Genomic DNA, 21249 nt, shown 5'->3' with positions numbered 1-21249 from the left:
AATCTCCACCTCCCGGGTTCAGGCGATTCTCCTGCCTCAGCCTCTGGAGTAGCTGGGACTACAGGTGCGTGCCACCACCCCCACTCTCAGGCATGAGCTAAAGCTGCAGTCCACAGGTGGAATTTCTTCAAAGAAACTTCAGTTCTACTTGTCAGGCCTTTCAAATTATTGAATCAGGCCCAAGAATTATCTGGGATAATTTTCTTTACATAAAGCCAACTGATTATGTTAATAGATGTTAATCACATCTGCAAAATGCCTTCACAGACACACCCAGAATAGTATACGATTGAATAACTGGGGACTGTAGCCTTGCCAAATTGACGCATGAAACTGACCATCACAATTATTCCAATAATGTTTGGTTTATTAAAAGAGCCATTCTTTCCCCCATTGCTGTGCGGTTGCTGCCTTCATGAACCATGTAAATTATCTTAGTCTGGGGATCTGTTTCTAGGATCTCCACTGGCCCATTCAATTATCCTCTCCCAATTCCAGACTGTATCAATCTTTTTATCTTTTATAGTAAGTCTAAACATGTGGGAGAGTCCTTCCATGCAATCTTAATATTTTCAAATACATTGTATAAGCTATTTTCAAGAATAATATGCATATTCTCATGTATTATATACTGAATTTTGACACATGAGAGGGCATTCCCATTTTAACATGGCTATCTGGTTGACTCATTTTTATGTGAGCCTTGGATTTAAACTTCTATTATCATTATTATGCATATATTAGAAACTTTCTCCTAGTCTGAAAAAATTGAGATCTGGGCATATATATTTGCATAAGTAAAATTGTACAAGCATATATACTATTATGGCACATATATACTTCACTTAAATAATAAATTCTAGGCAAGATTAAATCTCACAGCTCAGTGTATGTTCTCTTGACAGTTTATCTTAGAATGATTTTCGGTAGCTGGGTCCAGTGGCTCACGCCTGTAATCCCAGTACCTTGGGAGGCTGAGGCGGGCGGGTCACTTGAGGCCAGGAGTTTGAGACCAGCCTGGCCAACATGGCGAAACCCTGTTTCTACTAGAAATACAAAAATTAGCCAAGCATAGTGGTGAGCACCTGTAGTCCCAGCTACTTGGAGGCTGAGGCATGAGAATTGCTTGAACTTGGGAGGTGGAGGTTGCAGTGAGCCGAGATCGCACCACTGCACTCCAGCCTGGGTGACAGAGTGAGACGCTGTCTCAAAAAAAAAAAAAGGATGAGATTCAGTAAAGTTATTAAAACTAATGAATATTCAGCAGTGGCAGTAATATTATTATTGTAGTTTCAGTTTATAATTGAGATGCCTTTTTTCTGTTTTTATATTTATTTATTTATTTATTTATTTATTTATTTATTTATTTATTTATTTTTTGAGACGGAGTCTTGCTCTGTCACCCAGGCTGGAGTGCAGTGGCCGGATCTCAGCTCACTGCAAGCTCCGCCTCCCGGGTTTACGCCATTCTCCTGCCTCAGCCTCCCGAGTAGCTGGGACTACAGGCGCCCGCCACCTCGCCCGGCTATTTTTTTGTATTTTTTAGTAGAGACAGGGTTTCACCGTGTTAGCCGGGATCGTCTCTCGATCTCCTGACCTCGTGATCCGCCCATCTCGGCCTCCCAAAGTGCTGGGATTACAGGCTTGAGCCACCGCGCCCGGCCTGTTTTTATATTTATGATAAGGAATGTAAACAGTAAGATATTCGTTCATTCATACTAATTTGCTAAATTCTTGGTGATTTTTTGACTCAATATTTAAATTAGTTTTTCATTTCTTTAAAGTCAACCTTTAAATCATTTTCTATTATCCATCTTTTAAGTTTCTAAGCCATTTTAATAGAAGAGTAGCTTGAGATTGTGAAGTAAACTGGTGAAGAAAAACTATTACCACTTGGAGACACCTGTGTACATCAGGATTATTTTTGATACATTGGATCCTGAAGTTTATTTGGAATATAAACTATCAGACCTAACTTATAATTTAGAATTGTATGAGCTCACTAAAACATAAATATAAATTTGAACATTATGTATACTAATAAAATGCTAATCAAATAGTCTTTATTTTGTATTATATATGTATCATATAAGACTTTGAAAAAAGATCTCCTGCCAAAATCATTATACAACTACTGTATTAGTAAAACTAGTATTACTGAAGTAGATAAGATCCATATACACTAGCTTATTACTGTTTTAAAATAACTTAAGAAATACCCAATCATTGTGAAAAAGTTAGGAAATTGTAAAGGATTAAAACCTCTAGAGAGATTCTACCATTCAGAAATAAACACTATTAACATTGTTAGGTATCTCCTTCCAGATGCTTTGTGCATGTGTACGTGTGTGTGTGTGTGTGTGTGTGTGTGTGTGTGTGTGTGTCTATGAAGACAGTATAACATGGTGGTTAAAATCATGGACTCTGGATCCAGTCTTTTTGGATTTGAATCACAATTTTGCCACTTACCAGTTTTGGGATCTTGGGAAAGTTCACTTTTCAATGCCTCATTTTCTTCACCCATAAAATGGGGATTATAAAAGTACCTATTTCAAGTGGTGTTGTGAACATTAAATGTAAAGCACTATACTGAATAGTCCCTGGAACATAATAAATATTCTATAAAATTAGTGATTATATATTATATAATGTATGTATAGACCTACATTGAAAAAAATTGTTCTCATATATACATATACATACATATACACACACACACACTGTGGTCATATATAGGCTAGATTTTTAAATTGCTTTCATAAAAATCAATTTTATTGAAGTATAATTTACATGTGATATGATGTATCCATTTTAAGCAAACAGTTTAATGAATATATACACTCCTGTAACTACCACAGTCACAATCAGGATATAAGGCATTTCCATTATCCCTGCAAATTCCCTCCTATATAGTGTCCCAGTCAACATCTGTCTACCCTTAACCCCTGGCCCTAGGCAACCACTGATCCCCTTTCTGTGACTGTAGATCGGTTTACCTTTTTAGGATTCCAAATAAATAGAATCATACAAAGTGTGCTCTTTTGTGTCTGTTTTCTTTCAACAGTTTTTGAGATTCTTCCTTGTTGTTGCATATATCACTCTTTTTTTAATCACAGTAGTATTTTATTTTATGAATACACTATAATTTCCTTATCTATACACTGTTAATGAACATTTAGTTCTCAATTTTTGACTACTATGAAAAAAGCTGCTATGAACATTTTATGTATAAGCCTTTGTGGGGACATATGCTTCAGTTTTCTTAAATATAGATACTTTAAACAGAGAAACCTAGTAGTAACTTGCCTTGTTGAAGAGTGGGGTGGGCCAAATTCAGGAGTCCAGTGTGGCACTGTCACAGAACAAGACCAGGTCCCAAAGTGCCACATCTATCTTTGATGAGAATGGCTTGCCTACTGTAGCCCCATCAGCGAAGAAGAAGACTGTTTTAATGGTTGTCATTCCATTTATTGTACTGGACATTTTGAGTCAGAGGAAAGGTGCTTTTCTAGTTTCACGTGCAGTTTACATGAAGCTAAAGCTGATTCAGGATGGGTTTTTATGGATGATAGCAATGGTTAACATTTTTAAACATTCAGGATGCTGACTATTTCCCATGTTTTATTACTGAATTCTCATAACAACATTGTGAAGTAGGAACTGTTGTTTCCCCAGTTAGAAAACCTGAGGCCTGGAGAAGTTAGGCAACTTACCCAAGGTTATATATCCAGTAAGTAGAGTCAGCATTGGAACACATTTGAACCAAGGTTTGTCTTTCTTTTCTTTTCTTTTCTTTTCTTTTCTTTTCTTTTCTTTTCTTTTCCCTTCCTTCCTTCCTTCCTTCCTTCCTTCCTTCCTTCCTTCCTTCCTTCCTTCCTTCCTTTCTTTCTTTCTTTTCTTTCTTTTCTTTCTTTTTCTTCCTTCCTTCCTTCCTTCCTTCTTTCCTTCCCTTATTCCTTCCATTCCTCTTTCTTTCTTCCTTCCTTCCTTTCTTTCTCTTTCTCTCCCTTCCTTCCTTCCTTCCTTTCTTCTTTCTTTCTTTTTCTTTTCTTTCTTTCTCTCTCTCCCTTCCTTTCTTTCTCTCTCTTTCTCTTCCTTCCTTCCTTCCTTTCTTCTTTCTTTTCTTTCTTTCTCTCTCTCCCTTCCTTTCTTTCTCTCTCTCTCTTTCTTCCTTTTCTTTTCTCTTCTCCTCTCTCTTTCTCTTTCTTGTTTTTAAGGTCTGTCACCTAGGCTGGAGTGCAGTGGCGCTATCTCAGCTCACTGTAACCTCTGCCTCCCGGAACTAAAGCAGTCCTCCCATCTCTGCCTCCCGAGTAGCTTGGACCACAGACGTGCACCACTATGCCTGGCTAATTTTTTTGTATTTTTGGTAGAGACAGTGTTTCGCCCTGTTGCTCGGGCTGGTCTCAAACTCCTGAGCTTGAGTGATCCGCCCGCCTGGGCCTTCCAAAGTGCTGGGTTTACAGGCGTGAGCTACCGCGCTTAGCCGTTTTCCTATGCTCTTAACTACAAATTACACTCCACATAGTTCCCGACTCACATTACTTGCTAAGTAATATTAATGGCAGTCTATGCTTAATTGCTGATAGTTTTCTGATAAAGTCATTTTGGGTAGACTCAACTTACTCTACCTTTAATTCTGTTAAACTAAAATCAAAAGCAGGTCTTTCCTCCCATCTGCTCCCTCCAGTAAATCCTTCTAAAACAGCACAAATTATATTGTAGATCCAGCCATTCATCATTTCATCCATGTCTTCATCAGATATTTACTGAATGCTTTGTAGTAGACACTGTGATTGAATCTGAAATATCCCTTCTACCTCTAGAGAATTAGTATTTTTAGCCAATGATGATAAATCTGCTCTCCCTTGTCACTGATTGGTTGAGGGGTGGGCAGACCCTAGCCTGTTTGGGCCAATGAGAGGTGAGTACAGGACTGTCAGGATCTTCCGGGAAGAAGCGCTACCTCCACCGCGGTCAAGCTGGTCTCTCCATCTTGCAGCCCGAGGGAGGCCTGACTTGGCGTGAGGCTGCCGTCTGCAGAGTGAAAGGCTGCAAGAACCTGGTTTGGAGTCTCACCTTCTGCGTCTGCAGTTAATACGAGGTACAGCTTTCCTTTTTTTTCATTGCTTAGGCTGATTTGAGTGGAGTTTCTAGTACTTGCAGGCCAGTTTCTGAGATTCCGCCATGGTAAGTACCTGCCCAGGTGCCGCAGGGCGTCTCGCTCTCCCTGGAGAGGCAGGTGCTCAGCAGCACCTGGGCCTGCTCGGTTATGGCTCTTGACAGGCACTCATATTACTCATCTCCCGTGCTTGAATGTAGGCTCCCTGTGGACAAGGACACCTCCCAATTTATTTTGGGATCCCCAGGGCCAGCCTTGCAGAATGCATGTGGTGGACAGCTGCTGCGGATGAAGGGAATCATTATGGGGGGTTGTGTGTGCGTTTCCTCGGAAAGAACTGAAAGTTCAGGGCGGGGATTTACATGTTTGCGTGTCTACTCTCCGTGCCAGGTGTTTTACACATACGTAAATTCATTTCTTCCTTGTAGCAATCCCAAGAGCCAGCCACAGCAGCAATTCCATGTTTTATAGATGAAGAGCCTGAAGCTTTCATCTAGAGATGCATTAACACTTACTTAAGGTCCCACAACTAGTAAGTGTGCCAGGAAATGCCTAAGAATAGAGCTTGAAAAATCCCTTTAATGATTCTCTCCCTCTACCATTTTTGTAAGTATATCTGTATAAGGTAGATGGGTAACATTTTCTTCAATTCTGGTTTACAGTGGCTTAGGGTCATTATTTCAGATACTGGTTTTCATCAATTAATTAAATGGACTAACACAAAATTTCCCCCCAGCTTTACTGAGGTATAATTGACAAAACTGTATGTATGTAAGTTGTGCAACGTGGTGCTTTTATATATATACATATATATATACACACACACACACATATATATAGTGAAATGATTACCATAATCAAGTTAGTGAATACATCCATCACTTCACAAAGTTACCTTTTTTGTGTGGCAAATAAAAAAGGTAACTTTCTGATCTTTCTTGGCAGATTTCAAGTATACAATACAGCATAATTAGTTTTAGTCACATTGGATTCCCAGAACATACCCATCTTATAGCTGACGGTGTGTATCCCTTCACCAGCACCTCCTGTTTCCCCTACCTCCTAGCCCCAGGAAACACCATTCTACTACTCTCTGTTTCTATGAGTCTGACTTTTTTTTAGATCTCATAGATAAGTGTGACTATGTGGTATTTGTCTGTCTGTGCCTGGCTCATTTAGCATAATGTCCTCCAAGTTTATCCATGTTGTTGCAAATGACAGGATTTCTTTTTTATGACTGAATAGTATCCCATTGTGAGTGTGTGTGTGTGTATTTTATATATATATGTATAAATACACACACACACTACATTTCTTTGTCCATTATGTGTCCGAAGACACTTGGATCGTTTCCCCGTCTTGGCAATTGTGAGTAATACTGCAGTGAACATGGGAGTGCAGATGTCTTTTTGAGATACTGATTTTGTTTCCTTGAGGTGTATATCCAGAAGTGGGGTTGCTGGATCATATGGTAGTTCTATTTTCAATTTTTTGAGGAATCTCCCATAGCATTTCCTATAATGGCTGTACTCATCAAACATTAAGAGATATTATAGATATCTTGAAATTAGATGTTAATCACTGTACTAAGTTCTGAGTGTACATGAGCAACACAAAAGTAGGCCTTGGCTTTCAAGCACACACATCTATGGTGTCACAAACTTGGCTTGTGTGTGTGTTGACCTTTACAGCCCCTGTTACCATCCTAGAATTTTGGATTTGGAGTGTAAACAGTAAAGTTGCACTCATTTTCTTTAAAGATAGAATGCTAAAAACTATTATCAGTGAATTTTAGCATTCTGGTTAGTTGGCCCTTTGTTAATCTTCGTTATAATTGAGATTTTTCAGCTTTTTTCCGGACAGTTGAACATCATTGATGATATTAATTACTGTCTTTGAGGCAGATTTCTGCCCATATACCCATAATTGGCAGGGGGAAACAAAGAATCCTTTTAGGATTATATTTAATGCAATGCCTTATTCCCATGTTATAGAAACAGAGCAGAATCTGTTATAAAACACCTCACTTTCCAGAAACTTCAGCTGTTCTAGATACATTTGTACTCAGGGTACAAAGTAATGCTGAGACGTTTTCCCTGTGCTCCTAAAGGCCAAAACATGGATCTGGCTAGAGCAAGGAGTGCTTGTGAAAAATGTTTTCTCAGCTCTGTACTGTGTATTTTTTGATAAACTGTTTTTTTTTTTTAAATGAATTCTTGGGACACATCAACCATGAAAGAGGTTGCAGCACATCCAGTCTTTCACCTGAGTCCCTGGTGGTTTTGTATGTTAGAGGTGGTATATTAGCTTTCTAGTTCCTGCTCACAATTTGGTAGTGCATTTTTTGGACTCTTTGCCACAAAGAGGTATGTAATCTATGGCCTACCGTATTTAAGTAGGAAGCAGCTAAACTGTTGATGGCCTGCCGGTCACAAAGATGATGCCATGTTTAATCCGTTCCATCACCTTGCTCTGACACACTGTGTTTTTAAAAATTGAGATATGATTCACGCTTTCAAAGTATAATTCAGTGGTTTTTAGTATATTCACAAAGTTATACAACCATCACCATCATCTAATTCCGGAACATTTTCATCACTTGAAAAAGAAACCTTCTACCCATTGCCAGTTGCTCCCCATTTCCCCACTGCCCTTTGCTTTTGGTAGCCACTAATCTACTTTCTCTCCTATGGATTTGCCTATTTTGAACCACTCATATAAATGGAATCACGCAGCATGTGGTCTTTTGTAACTGATTTCTTCTGTTTAGCAATGTTTTCAAGGATCATCCATGTCGTTGCATTTAATAGTATCTCATTCTTATTCATGGCTGAATAATATTCCATTGTATGCATAGGCCACATTTTATTTATCCATTCATCAATTGATGAACATTTGGGTTGTTTCCACCCTTGACTCTTGTGAATATAGTAATTCCCCCTTCATCTATGGGGGATACATCCCAAGACCCCCAGTGGATTCTTGAAACTGCAGATAGTACTGAACCCCATTGTGACAGTCCATCTGGTAACCAAGATGGCTACTAACTAATTGGTGAGTAGCGTATATGTAGCATGGATACACTGGACAAAGGGATGACTCATGTTCTGGACAGGACAGTGGGATTTCATCATGCTACTCAGAATGGCACATGATGTAAAATTTACAAATTATTTCTGGAATTTTATTATTTTAAAACTGTGATTGACTGTGGGTAACTGAGACTGTGAAAAGTGAAACCACAGATGAGGGGGACTACTACAGTGCTGTTATGAACATTCCTGCACAAGTTTTTGTGTGATTTATGTGTGATTATGCATAAGTTTTGTGTGTTTTCAGTTCTCTTGGGTATGTATCTAGGAGTGGATTGCTGGTTTATATGGTAACTGTGTGTTTAACTTTTTGAGGAAATGTTGTTTTCCATGGTGGATGTACCATTTATATTCCCAGTAATGTACAGGGATTCCAGTTTCTCAGTATTCTTGCCAATACTTGTTATTGTTTGTCTTTTTACTTATAAATTTCCTAGTGGATGGTGACACACTATATTTTGCTGGAAGAAATGTATAATCATTGTATTTTCACGTTTTCAGCCTTAAAGTCCTATTCAATGCAAAAATAATCATTTTCTCTAAATCTTTATCTTTTACGTGTTGAAGACTGTCATTGGAATAATTCAGTTATGTTATTTACTTGAACTTATAGGCTAATCATTGAAAATCCTTAATTATGACTTGAGCTTTTGCTAGCTCTGAGGTGGATTTTATTGAAAATTTCAACCATATCTAAAAAAACTCATTATTTACATGAAATTTTAAAATTATTTTGAATCACTTGACCATGTTCCCTTGCCCCAGACTATTTCCAGTGCCTCAGACTGTTAAATAATGTTATTGAAACAACTACAAATACAAGAGTTTCAAAGTCATTACTAAACATTGCAGAAGAAATATTCGCTTCCTTGCTTTATAAGTCACCCTGGCCAATGCCTTTGAAGATATTTTCAAATTGTTTACTGGCATTGTGCATTAAACTCTTTCTTCAGTGTAGGCTCTGTGAGCCAGAAAAATAGTAACTTTTTTCTTTGTTAATACTAAACTTTATGTTGACCATTATGATTCACAAACTTTTGACATTACATTTTCTCCTTGTGGTGGTTACATTATCCCTTTGAAGACAGATATTAATATTTTTCTTATATATATGATAAATAGAAAGACTAATAATTGCCCAAGGATTCACAACTAATAAGTTGCCCATGTAGGCTTTCTATTTCATTTATCATGATTTTTTTCCCTCACAACTGTGAACCCTGGATATCGGAGACAGGTCTCAGTTAATTTAGAAAGATTATTTTGCCAAGGCCTGTGACACAGCCTCAGGACGTCCTGACCACATGTGCCCAAGGTGGTCAGAGTACAGTTGGTTTTATACATTTTAGGGAGACTGGAGACATCAATAAACACATGTAAGATGAACATTGGTTCAGTCTGGAAAAGGTGGGACAACTCCAAGTGGGGAGGGGTCTTCCAGGTCATAGGTAGATAAGTGACAAATGGTTGCATTCTTTTGAGTTTCTGATTAGCCTCTGCAGAGGAGGCAATCAGATATGCATTGATCTGTGTGAGCAGAGATGACTTTGATTAGAATGAGGGGCAGGTTTGCCCTAAGCAGTTCCCAGCTTGACTTTTCCCTTTAGCTTAGTGATTTTGGGATCCCAATATTTATTTTCCTTTTACAAAGCACTCTCTTCTAAATGTAGAATTCTGTCTTAACAAATATAAAAATGGTGGTATTAATACAATTCTCAATAGTTGCTCTTACTGCTTTAGTGATATGAAGAAACAAAAATTTAACTTAATAATAAAGTCTCAGTAACATCTGCATTTACAAGTCTCTGGTCTACCAAAACACCCATTCACTTAGAATAGTGCTAGGCCCTGGAGAAACCCCTGGGTCAAGACATGGCGCTGGCAGGGTGTTGTGGCTCACACCCAGCACTTTGGGAGGCCGAGGTGGGCGGATTGCTGGAGCCCAGGAGTTCAAGACCAGCCTGGGCAATGAAACCTTGTCTCTACAAAAATACAAAAATTAGCTGTGAGTGGTGGCATGCACCTGTAGTCCCAGCTACTTGGGAGGCAGAGGCAGGAGGATCATTTGAGCCCAGGAGGTGGAGGTTGCAGGGAGCTGAGATTGTGCTATGGCACTCCAGCTTGGGTGACAGAGTAAGACCCTGTCTCAAAAAAAGAAAGAAAGAAAGAAAAAAAAAAACATATGGCCCTGTTCTTGAGAAGATCTCACTTTAGGGAATGTGGACAAGTCAATTGACTGTAACGTGTGTGCTGGATGCTGTAAAGGAGGTGTGTCTTGTGGTATACAGGGGAGGGGATGGGCCTTGGAAAAGCCTTCCCTGAGATGATGTGTATAGAAGAACCGGATCAGAGAACGGCAGTTCAGGTAGGGGCAGCTCTATGAGCTGAATGGTATGGAGGACCAGAGGAGATGTCAAGTGGAAATTTCAAGTGGTCTGAATGATGCAAACTTGGGGTGTATTTGCATGTATTGAGTTAAAAGTTTGTGTTGGGGAAGATGGAAGAGAAAATAGGCCTGAAGAGGTAAGTTAAGACTAATTTGAGAAGGGCCTTGCCAAATGTCTTTGGTTTTTTATTCAATCTATGGAAAAGCATCAGAGGCTTTTGAATGGGAGACCTGCATGATCAGATTTGATTTAGAAAGAAGATGGAAAGCGGTGGTGAGGATGGTTTGTGGTGCAGTGAGACAAGAATCAGGACAATTGGTTGAAGGTTTTCGCTGTAACTCAGGTGAGGAATATAAGGACCTGTATGGCAGAGCTAGTGGTACTTTAAAAAAAAGACAGGTATTCCAGGTTTTTAAGCTGGAAAGTAGAATTTTCATATGTTAGTGATGGTCACAGTTTGTAACCTGAGAATGTTTATTTGAACTCTTTTCTAGTGCCTAATGTTCTTTACTAAATAAGGATATTTAAGTCTGTGACTTATTGATTGTTTTCTAAAGGCGGTATTTGTTGGCTTATGGAAGTTGCAGATTGCCTTACAGAGAACTCTGATTCTGCAAGTTGAAGAGTGTTTTTGTATTTGTTTTTAAACTTCAAATTTATTGAGACCTAATTTACATACAGTAAAATCCACCCTATTAGTGTAGAGTTCGGAGTTTTGACAAACATGTATCCTCAAGTATGTAACTACCACAACAATCAAGGTATCACCCTATAAAGTTCTTTCCTGTGCCTTTGTAGTCAGCTGCCTCCTCTAACTCCCAGCCCCTGGCAACCCCTGATGTGATTTCTGTTCCTATGGATTTGCCCTTATTTACATAATATCATGTCGATGGAATCATACAGTATGAAATCTTTTGTGTCTGACTTCTTTCACTTAGCATAGTACTTGTGAGATTCATTCATGTTAATGCATGTATCAGTTATTCACGTTGACTGTTGAGTAGTATTTCCTTGTAGGAATATACCACAAATTATTTATCTTTTCATTTGTTGATGGACGTTTGTATTGTGTCCACTTTTTAACTGTTGTAAGTAAAGCTGCTGTGAACATTCATGTACAAATGAACACATCTTTACATGGACGTATAATACTCTTGGGTTAGTACCTAGACGTTGAAAGTCTAGATCATATGGTAGATGTATATTTAACTTTTTAAGAAACCACCATACTGTTTGTCATAGCAGTTGTACCATTGTACATTCTCATCAGTAGTGTATCAGAGTTCCCCTTCTTCCACACCTTCACCAACACTTGGTATGGTCGGTCTTTTAAATTTAGCATTGTAATAGATACATAGTGATTTCTCATTGGGTTTAGTTTGTATTTCTCTAATGACTAATGATGATCATCTTTTTATGTGTCTGTTCTCTATCTGTATTTCTTCTTTGGTGAAGAATCTATTCAAATATTTTGCCCATTTTTATGGGGTGAGGATTTTCTTTTTTCTTATTGTTGAACTTTGAGAGTTCTTTATGTATTCTAGACACAAGGTTTTTTTAAAAATCAGATTTAAACTTTGCAAAGATTTTTCTCACAATTTTTGGCTTGTCTTTTCATTCCCGTAAAATTGTCTTTTGAAGAGTAGGTATTTTAAACTTTGATGAAGTCCAGTTTATAAATTTTTTAAATGAATTATGTTTTTAGTGTCATGTCTAAGCAATTTTTGCCTAACCCAAGGTCGCAAAGATTTTCTCCATTGATTTCTTCACCAGTTTTATAGTTTTAGATTTTACATTCACGTCTTTTTTCCGTTTTGAGTTCATTTTTGTATATGATGTGATCTACGGGTCCAAGTTCATTTTTAAAAACATAATTAGCCAATTCTCACAGCATGTTGGTTAAAAAAAGGTTATTCTTTATTGCACTGCCTTTTGAAAGACTATTCTTTAAAGAGAGGTTTTAGGTTCACAGCAAAATTAAGAGGAAGGTACAGAGATTTCCCGTATACTCCCCGCCCCACAAATGTGTAGCCTCTCTATTATCATCTCTCCATGAGAGAGATTTATTACAATTCATGAACATATATTGATACATCATTATCACCCAAAGTCCATAGTTTACATTAAGGTTCATTCTTGGTATTGGACATGCTTTATGTTTAGACAAATGTATGATGGTTTGTATCTACCACTGTAGTATCATAGAGTATTTTCACTGCCCTAAGAATTATCTGTGCCTTGTACGTTTATCCCTTCCTCCTGTCTAACTCCTGGCAACTGTTGATGTTTATTTTATTTTATTTTTTTACTGTCATCATAGTTTTGCCTTTTATAGGAAGTTATATAGTTGGAATCATACAAGGATATAGCTTTTTCAGATTGGCTTCTTTCACTTACTAATGTATATTTAAGGTTCCGCTGTGTGTTTTCATAGCTTGATAGTTCATTTCTTTTTAGTGCTGAATAGTATTCCATTGTCTGGATATACCACAGTTTATCCATTCACCTACTGAGGGACATCTTGGTTGCTTCCAAGTTTTATTAATTATGAATAATGCTGCTATAAACATCCCTGTGGATGTTTTTGTGTGGACATAAGTTTTCAGCTCCTTTGGGTAAATACCAAGGGATGCAATTGCTAGACCATATGGTAAGAGTATGTTTAATTTTGTAAGAAACCACCAAAGTGCCTTACAAAATGGCTGTCCCATTTTGCATTCCCTCCAGCAGTGAATGAAAGTTCGTTTTGTTCCACATGCTTGTCAGCAGTTGGTGTTGTCAGTGTTATGGCTTTTGGCCATTCTAATGGGTGTGTAGTGTTGGCTCATTATTGTGATTTTCACTTCCCTGATGACATAGAATGCGAAGCATCTTTTCATTTGTTTATTTGCCATTTATATATCTTCTTTGGTGAGCTGCCTGTTTAAGGTCTTTGGCCCATATTTCACTTAGGGGGTTTGTTTTCTTATTGTTGCGTTTTAAGAGTTCTTTCTGAGTTTTGGATAACAGCCTTTTATCAGGTGTGTCTTTTTCAGCTATTTTCGTTTTGGTCATTGGCTTGTCTTTTCATTCTCTTGACATTGTCTTTTGCAGAGCAGAAATTTTCAATTTTAATGAAGTCCAGCTTATCAATTCTTTCTTTCATGGATTGTGCCTTTGGTATTTGTATCTTTTGGAATTTCTCCTATATTATCTTCTAGGAGTTTTATACTTTTGCATTTTATACTTAGGTTTATTAATTTTGAATTAATTTTTGTGAAGGGCATAGAGTCTGTGTCTAGATTCAGTTTTTACATGTGATGGCCAGTTGTTCCAGCGCCAGTTGAAAAATTCTTTGCTGCATTGAATTGCCTTTGTTCCTTTGTCAAAGACCAGTTGACTGTATTTATATAGGTCTATTTATGGGCTCTCTATTCTGTTCCATTGACTATTTGTCTATTGCTAATATCACACTGTTTTGCTTACTGTAACCTCATGGTAAGTCCTGAAGTCAGGTAGTGTCAGTCTTTTGGCTTTGTTCTTCTCCTTCAATATTGGGTTGTCTATTTTGGGTCTTTTCCTTTTCCATGTAAACTTTAGAGTTGTTTTGTTGATATCCACAACATAACATTTCTGGGATTTTGATTAGGATTGCATTGAATCCGTAGATCAAGTTGGGAAGAACTACTATCTTGACAATATTGAGTCTTCCTATCCATGAGCATGTAATATCTCTCCATTAATTTAGTTCATTTTTTATTTCTTTCATCAGAGTTTTGTAATTTTAATTGTATAGATCTTGTGCTTTTTTGTAGATTAATACCTATTTTTGGTATTAATGTTATTTTTGGAGGTGCTAATGTCAGTGGGGTTGTGTTTTTAATTTATAATTCCACTTATTCATTATAATGTATAGGGAAGCGATTAACTTTCATGTATTTACTTTGTATCCTGCAACCTTATTGTAAGTGATTTTTAGTTCCAGGAGTTCTTTTGTCAGTTCTTTCAGATTTTTTACATAGACAATCATGCCATCTGTGAACAAAGACAATTTTATTTCTTCCTTCGTTTTATTTATATATATATATATATATATATATATATATATATATATATATATATATATATTTAAATCTTACTACAAATTAGCTGGGAATTTAAGCACAGTGTTGAAAAGGAGTGGTGAAAGGCAACATCCTTGCCTTGTTCTTGATCTTACTGGGAAAGCTTCTCATTTCTCACCATTAAGTATAATGCTAGCCGTAGGTTTTTTGGTACATATACATATATTTTTAGCTAAGTAGAGAAAGTTCCCCTCTATTCCTAGTTTACTAAGAGGTTTATCATAAATGGGTGTTGGATTTTTTTTTTCAAGTGCTTTTTCTGCATCTATTGATAGGATCATGTAATTTTTCTTCCTTAGCCTGCTGATGTGATGGATTACATTAATTGGTTTTTGAATGTTGAAACTTGCATGCTTGGGATAAACCTCAGTTGGTTGTAGTATATAATTCTTTTTTGGATTTGATTTGCTAATATTTTTTGAGGATTTTTGCATCTGTGTTTATGAGGGATATTTGTAGTTTTCTTGTGCTATCTTTGTCTGGTTTTGGTATTGGGGTTATGCTGGCCTCATAGAATGAATTAGAAAGTATTTCCTCTACTTCTGTCTTCTGAAAGAGATTGAGAGACTTGGTATAATTTCTCCCTCAAGTGTTTGGCAGAATTCACTAGTGAACCCATCTGGGCTTGGTGTTCTCTGCTTTGGAAGGTTATTAATTATTGGAAGGTTATTATTGATTCATCTGTTTTTTTCTTGTGTGAATTTTGGCAGATTTTTTATCCTTCAAGAAATTTGTTCATTTCATCTAGGTTATAAACTTTTTGGGCATAGAGTTGTTCACGGTATTCCTGATAATCCTTTCAGTGTCTCTGGGATCTGTAGTGCTGTCCCTGCTTTGATTTCTGATGTTGGTAATTTGTGCCCTCTCTCTTTTTTCCCCTTAGCTTAGCTAGAGGCTTATCAATTTTATTGATCTTTTAAAAGAAACAGCTTTTGGTTTCATTGATTTTTTTCTATTAATTTTCTGTTTTTGATTTTATTGATTATCCTCTAATTTTTATTATTGCTCTACTTTTGCTTACTTTGTATTTAATTTGCTCTTCTACGCATTTCCTAATGTGGAAGCTTAGATGATTGATTTTAGGGCTTTTTTTTTTCTTTTCTAATATATGCATTCAGTGCTCTACATTTCCATCTAAGTGCTACTTTCATTGCATCCCACAAATTTTAATAAATTGGGTTTTCATTTTCATCCAGCCCAAACTATTTTTATTTTATTTTTTGAGATATGGCCTCACTCTTGTCACCCAGGCTTGAGTACAGTGGCATGATCATGGCTCACTGCAGCCTTGACCTCCCAGGCTTAGGTGATCCTCCCACCTCAGCCTCCCAAGTAGTTGGGACTACAGGAATGTGTCACTGTGCCCAGCTAATTTTTGTATTTTTTTGTAGAGGCTGCATTTCACCTTGTTGCCCAGCTGGTCTCAAACTCCTGAGCTAAAGCCATCAGCTCGCCTTGGTCTCCCAAAGTTCTGGGATTATAGGCGTGAGCCACCACACCCAGCCTCAAACTCTTTTTTAAATTTCTTTTGAGATGTCTTCTTTGATCCATGAGTTACTTATTAATAGAAGTATGTTGTTTAATCTCAGTGTATTTTGATATTTCCAGTTATCTTTGTTATTGATTTCTAGTTTAATTCTACTGTGGTCTGAGAGCATACATTGTATGATTTCTCTTCCCTTAAATTTGTTAGGTATGCTTTATGGCTCAGAATGTGGTCTGTCTTTGGTGAATGTTCATTTGAGCATAAGACAAATGAATTGCCTTTGTACTTTTATAAAAAAATCACTTGTGGCTAGGCGCGGTGGCTCATGCCTGTAATCCCAGTACTTTGGGAGGCCAAGGTGGGCAGATCATGAGGTCAGGAGATCGAGACCATCCTGTCTAACACGGTGAAACCCTGTCTCTACTAAAAAAATACAAAAAATTAGCCGGGCGTGGCAGCGGGCACCTATAGTCCCAGCTACTCGGGAGGCTGAGGCAGGAGAATGGCGTGAACCTGGGAGGTGGAGTTTGCAGCGAGCCAAGATTGCACCACTGCACTCCAGCCTGGGTGACAGAGCAAGACTTCGTCTCAACAACAACAACAAAAAATCACTTGTTTGTATATATTTATATGTGGGTTTACATCTGGACTTTCTATTCTGTTCCTTTGATCTATGTGTCTGCCTTTATGCAGTACCACACTGTTGTGATTACTATAATAATTTTTGGAATCAGGTAGTGTTAGTACTTTAACTTTGTTCTTTTATTTCATAAATATTTTGGTTGTCTTAAGTCCTTTTCATTTCCATGTGAATTTTAAAATATACATGTCAATTTCTATGTAAACCTGCTGGAATTTTTATTGTGATTACACTGAATCTATGTATTAATTTGAGGACAATTGACATCTTTTTTTTTTTTTTTTTTTTTTTAAGACAGAGTCTCGCTCTGTCACCCAGGCTGGAGTGCAGTGATGCGATCTCGGCTCACTGCAAGCTCCGCCTCCCGGGTTCATGCCATTCTCCTGCCTCAGCCTCCCGAGTAGCTGGGACTACAGGCGCCCGCCACCATGCCCAGCTAGTTTTTTGTGTATTTTTTAGTAGAGATGGGGTTTCACCATGTTAGCCAGGATGGTCTCGATCTCCTGACCTCGTGATCTGCCCGTCTCGGCCTCCCAAAGTGCTGGGATTACAGGCTTGAGCCACCGCGCCTGGCCAATTGACATCTTAATAATACAGTTTCAGCATCCCAAGCTTGAAATCCTAAATACTCCAAAATCCAAAACTTCTTGAGCACTAACATGTTGCTCAAAGGAAGTGCTCTTTGTGAGCATTTTGGATTTCCGATATTCAGATTTGGGATGTTCAGCTACTCAGTATAAAGCAAATATTCCAAAATCCTAAAAAATTTGAAATCCAAAACATTTCTCATCCCAAGCATTTTAGATAAGGAATACCCAACCTGTATTAAGTCTTTCAACAATATCTATCCCTCCATGTATTTAAATCTTGAACTTTCCTCAACAATATTTTGTAGTAGAGGTTTTTAACATTTTGTCAGATTTGTCTCTTAAATATGTCACATTTTTGAAGCTATTATAAATGCTATTTTTAAAAATATTAATTTATGATTGTTAATTGCTAGTATGTAGAAATAACATTAATTTTTATGTTGATTTGGTATCTCAGGCATCAGAAAACTTTTTCTGTGAAGGATCAGGTAGTAAATATTTTAGGCTTTGCAGGCCGTATGGTCTCTGTTGCAACTACTTAACTCTCCTTTTTACAGTATGAAAGCAGCATAGACAATATGTTAATAAATGAGTATCTGTGTTTCAAAACATTTTATTTACAGAAACAGAAAGTGAGTTGGGTTTAGCTGTAAGTTGTAGTTTGCCAACCTCTCTTGTATCCTGCATCCTTGCTAAGCTTACTTGTTAGTCCTAATAGCTTTTTAAAAAGTAATAATTTATTGAAATGAAACTCACCTAACATAAAAGTAACCATTTTAAAGTGATAAATTTAGTGGCATTTAGTATATTCACAGTGTTGTACAACCACCACCATTGTCTGGTTCTAAAACATTTCCATCACTCCAAAGTAAAACCCCTTACCCATTAGCAGTTTCTCCCCATTCCATTCCCTTCTTCCCCCAGCCCCTGGCAACCAGCAATCTACATTCTGTATCTATAGATTTAAATATATTCTATATATGTCATATAAATGGAATTATACTATATGTGACTTTTTGCATCTGGCTGCTTTTACTATGCTTAATGCTTTGGAGTTTCACTCATGCTGTAGCATAAATCAGTACTTCATTCTTTTTTGTGGCTGAATATTTCATTGTTTATATATACTATGATTTATCTGTCATTCCTTTATGGAGACATTTGGACTGTTTTCACCTTTTGGTTGTTGTGAATAATGCTGCTATGAACGTGTGAACATGTGTTTGCTTGAGTACTTGTTTTCATTCTTGTGGCTATATACCTAGTAGTGGAATTGTGGGATCATATGGTAATTCTGCATTTAACTTTCTTTTTTTTCAAGACAGGGTCTCAGTGTCATCCAGGCAGGAATATAATGGTGTGACTATGGCTCACTGCAGCCTCAGCCTCCCAGGCTCAAGTGATGCTTCCACCTCAGCCTCCCAAGTAGCTAGGAAAACAAGCATGTGCCACCACACCCAGTTATTTTTTTAAAAAAATTTTTTGTGGAGATGGGGTCTCACTGTGTTGCCCAGGCTGGTTGTGAACTCCTGGCCTCAAGCAGTCCTCCTACCTTGGCCTCCCCAAATGCAGAGATTACAGGCATGAGCCACCATACCTTTTTGAAGTCTAGTAGTGTTTTTTAATTTTTAAAGATCACATCAGAATTTCTAAATAGATGATCATGTCATCTGTTAATAAAGAGTTTCACTTCTTTGGTGATCTGGATGCCTTTTATCTTTCTTGCCTGATTGCATTGGCTAGAGCCACTGGTACGACAGTGAATGAAAGTGGTGACGGCAGACCATGTTTTGTTACTGTTCTTAAGAGGAAAGTATCCATGAAGTGTGTATAATACTGGAAGATGGTTTTTTGTGTGTGATGCCCTTTATTAGGTTGAGGAAATTCCTTCTATTTCTAGTTTGGTGATTTTTTTTTTTTTTTAATTGAGAGTGTATGTTAGATTTTGTCAAATGCTTTGTCTGGCATCTTAATCACATGGATTTTTCTCTTTTCCACTATTGTGAATTGCATTGGTTGATTTGTAAATGCTAAGTCAAACCTATATTCCTGGGATAATCCCTTGGTCATGATGTATCTTCCTTTAATATATTATTATATTCTATTTGCTAAGATTTTGGTTAGAATTTTTGCATTTATGTTCATGAGGGATATTAGTGTGTAATTTTGCTATATTTTTATCTAATCTAGCTATCAGAATAATGCAGACCTTATGGAATTAGTTGAGAAGTATTCCCCCTCTTCAGTTTTTTTGGAAGTTTCTGTAGAATTGGCAAATAACAGAACAGCCTCCCTCAGCCTTATGCATGACTTTGATTAATTAAGAAATGCAGGGTTGGAAATTTGTGTGCAGTTATTATGTTCATACTGCTGTGTTCATACTGCTGTGTTCATGCTGCTCTTCATCATTTGCTTCTCTTCTGTACATTTTTGGGGATAGCATTAAAAAATTCCCCCTTTCTCTTAGATTTTCATGAGGACTTAAAACACAGCTAACATGTATTGAACACTTGCTATATGGTAGTTGAGCTAAGCACCTTACATATATTTTTCAGATGTAGAAACAGATATAAAGTGGTTATAGAATTTTCTCAAGATCACAGACTTAGTAAATAACAGAAGCAAGGCTTGAACCCAGATTTGTTTATTCCAAAGTTGTAAGACCACTAAGGTCTTAACAGTTATTAACACTTGGTATTAATACAAGACATTGTTTTTGTATTTAAAATGAGTAGTCATGTATGTGCTGTGAGTTTTTTTACTTGTCATGTAGGTGATCTAAAGAGATCACATGATTGCCTTCTCTGGGGATGGGCAGAACATAAAACTAATTAAACATTACAGGGGCATCCATTAATATTAAACGAGCAAGGCTTTGTGCTGCTGAACTCCAGCTCATCCTTTAACACCTAGCACAATGAAGACATCTTCTGACAGGCTTTCCAAAAAAAATAGCTGCACTTGTTTGAATGAATTCAAAGCAGTTTGTGCCTGCGTTTGATACAACTGAATGGCAATTACACATTTGCTTGGCTGCCTCTCTCTATATATTTTTAATACACATTTATTGAGATTTAATTTATATGCCATATAAAATCCACCCATTTTAAGTGTAGCATTTATTAAATTTACAGAATTGTGCAACCGTTACTACAGTCTAGTGTTAGAACGTTTCCATCACCCCCAAAAGTATCCTCATGTGCCCATTTGCACTTAAACCCTAATGTTATCCCTAGCCATAGGAAACCACTGATGTGCTTTCTTTCTCTGTACAGATTTGCCTTTTCTGGACAGTTCATATAAGTGAAATAATATATGGTCCTTTGTGTCTGGAGTCTTTTACTTAGCCTGATTTTGAGGTTTGTCCATATTATAGCATGCAGCAATATTATCTCACCCCCTTTTTTTTTTCTTTTTTTTTTTGAGACGGAGTCTCGCTCTGTCTCCCAGGCTGGACTGCAGTGGCCGGATCGCAGCTCACTGCACGCTCCACCTTCCGGGTTTACGCCATTCTCCTGCCTCAGCCTCCCGTGTAGCTGGTACTACAGGCGCCCGCCACCTCACCCGGCTAGTTTTTTGTATTTTTTAGTAGAGATAGGGTTTCACCGTGTTAGCCAGGATGGTCTTGATCTCCTGACCTCGTGATCCGCCCGTCTCGGCCTCCCAAAGTGCTGGGATTACAGGCTTGAGCCACCGCGCCCGGCCTTTTTTTTTTTTTTTTTTTTTTTTTTTTGAGAGATGAAGTCTCACTCTGCTGCCACAGGCTGGAGTGCTATGACACGATCTTGGCTCACTGCAACTGCCACCTCCCGGGTTCAAGCAATTCTTC

Source organism: Macaca nemestrina, chromosome 6 (assembly GCF_043159975.1).
Source record: "Macaca nemestrina isolate mMacNem1 chromosome 6, mMacNem.hap1, whole genome shotgun sequence".
NCBI lineage: Eukaryota > Metazoa > Chordata > Mammalia > Primates > Cercopithecidae > Macaca > Macaca nemestrina.
Note: the sequence above shows the minus strand (reverse complement) of the source record.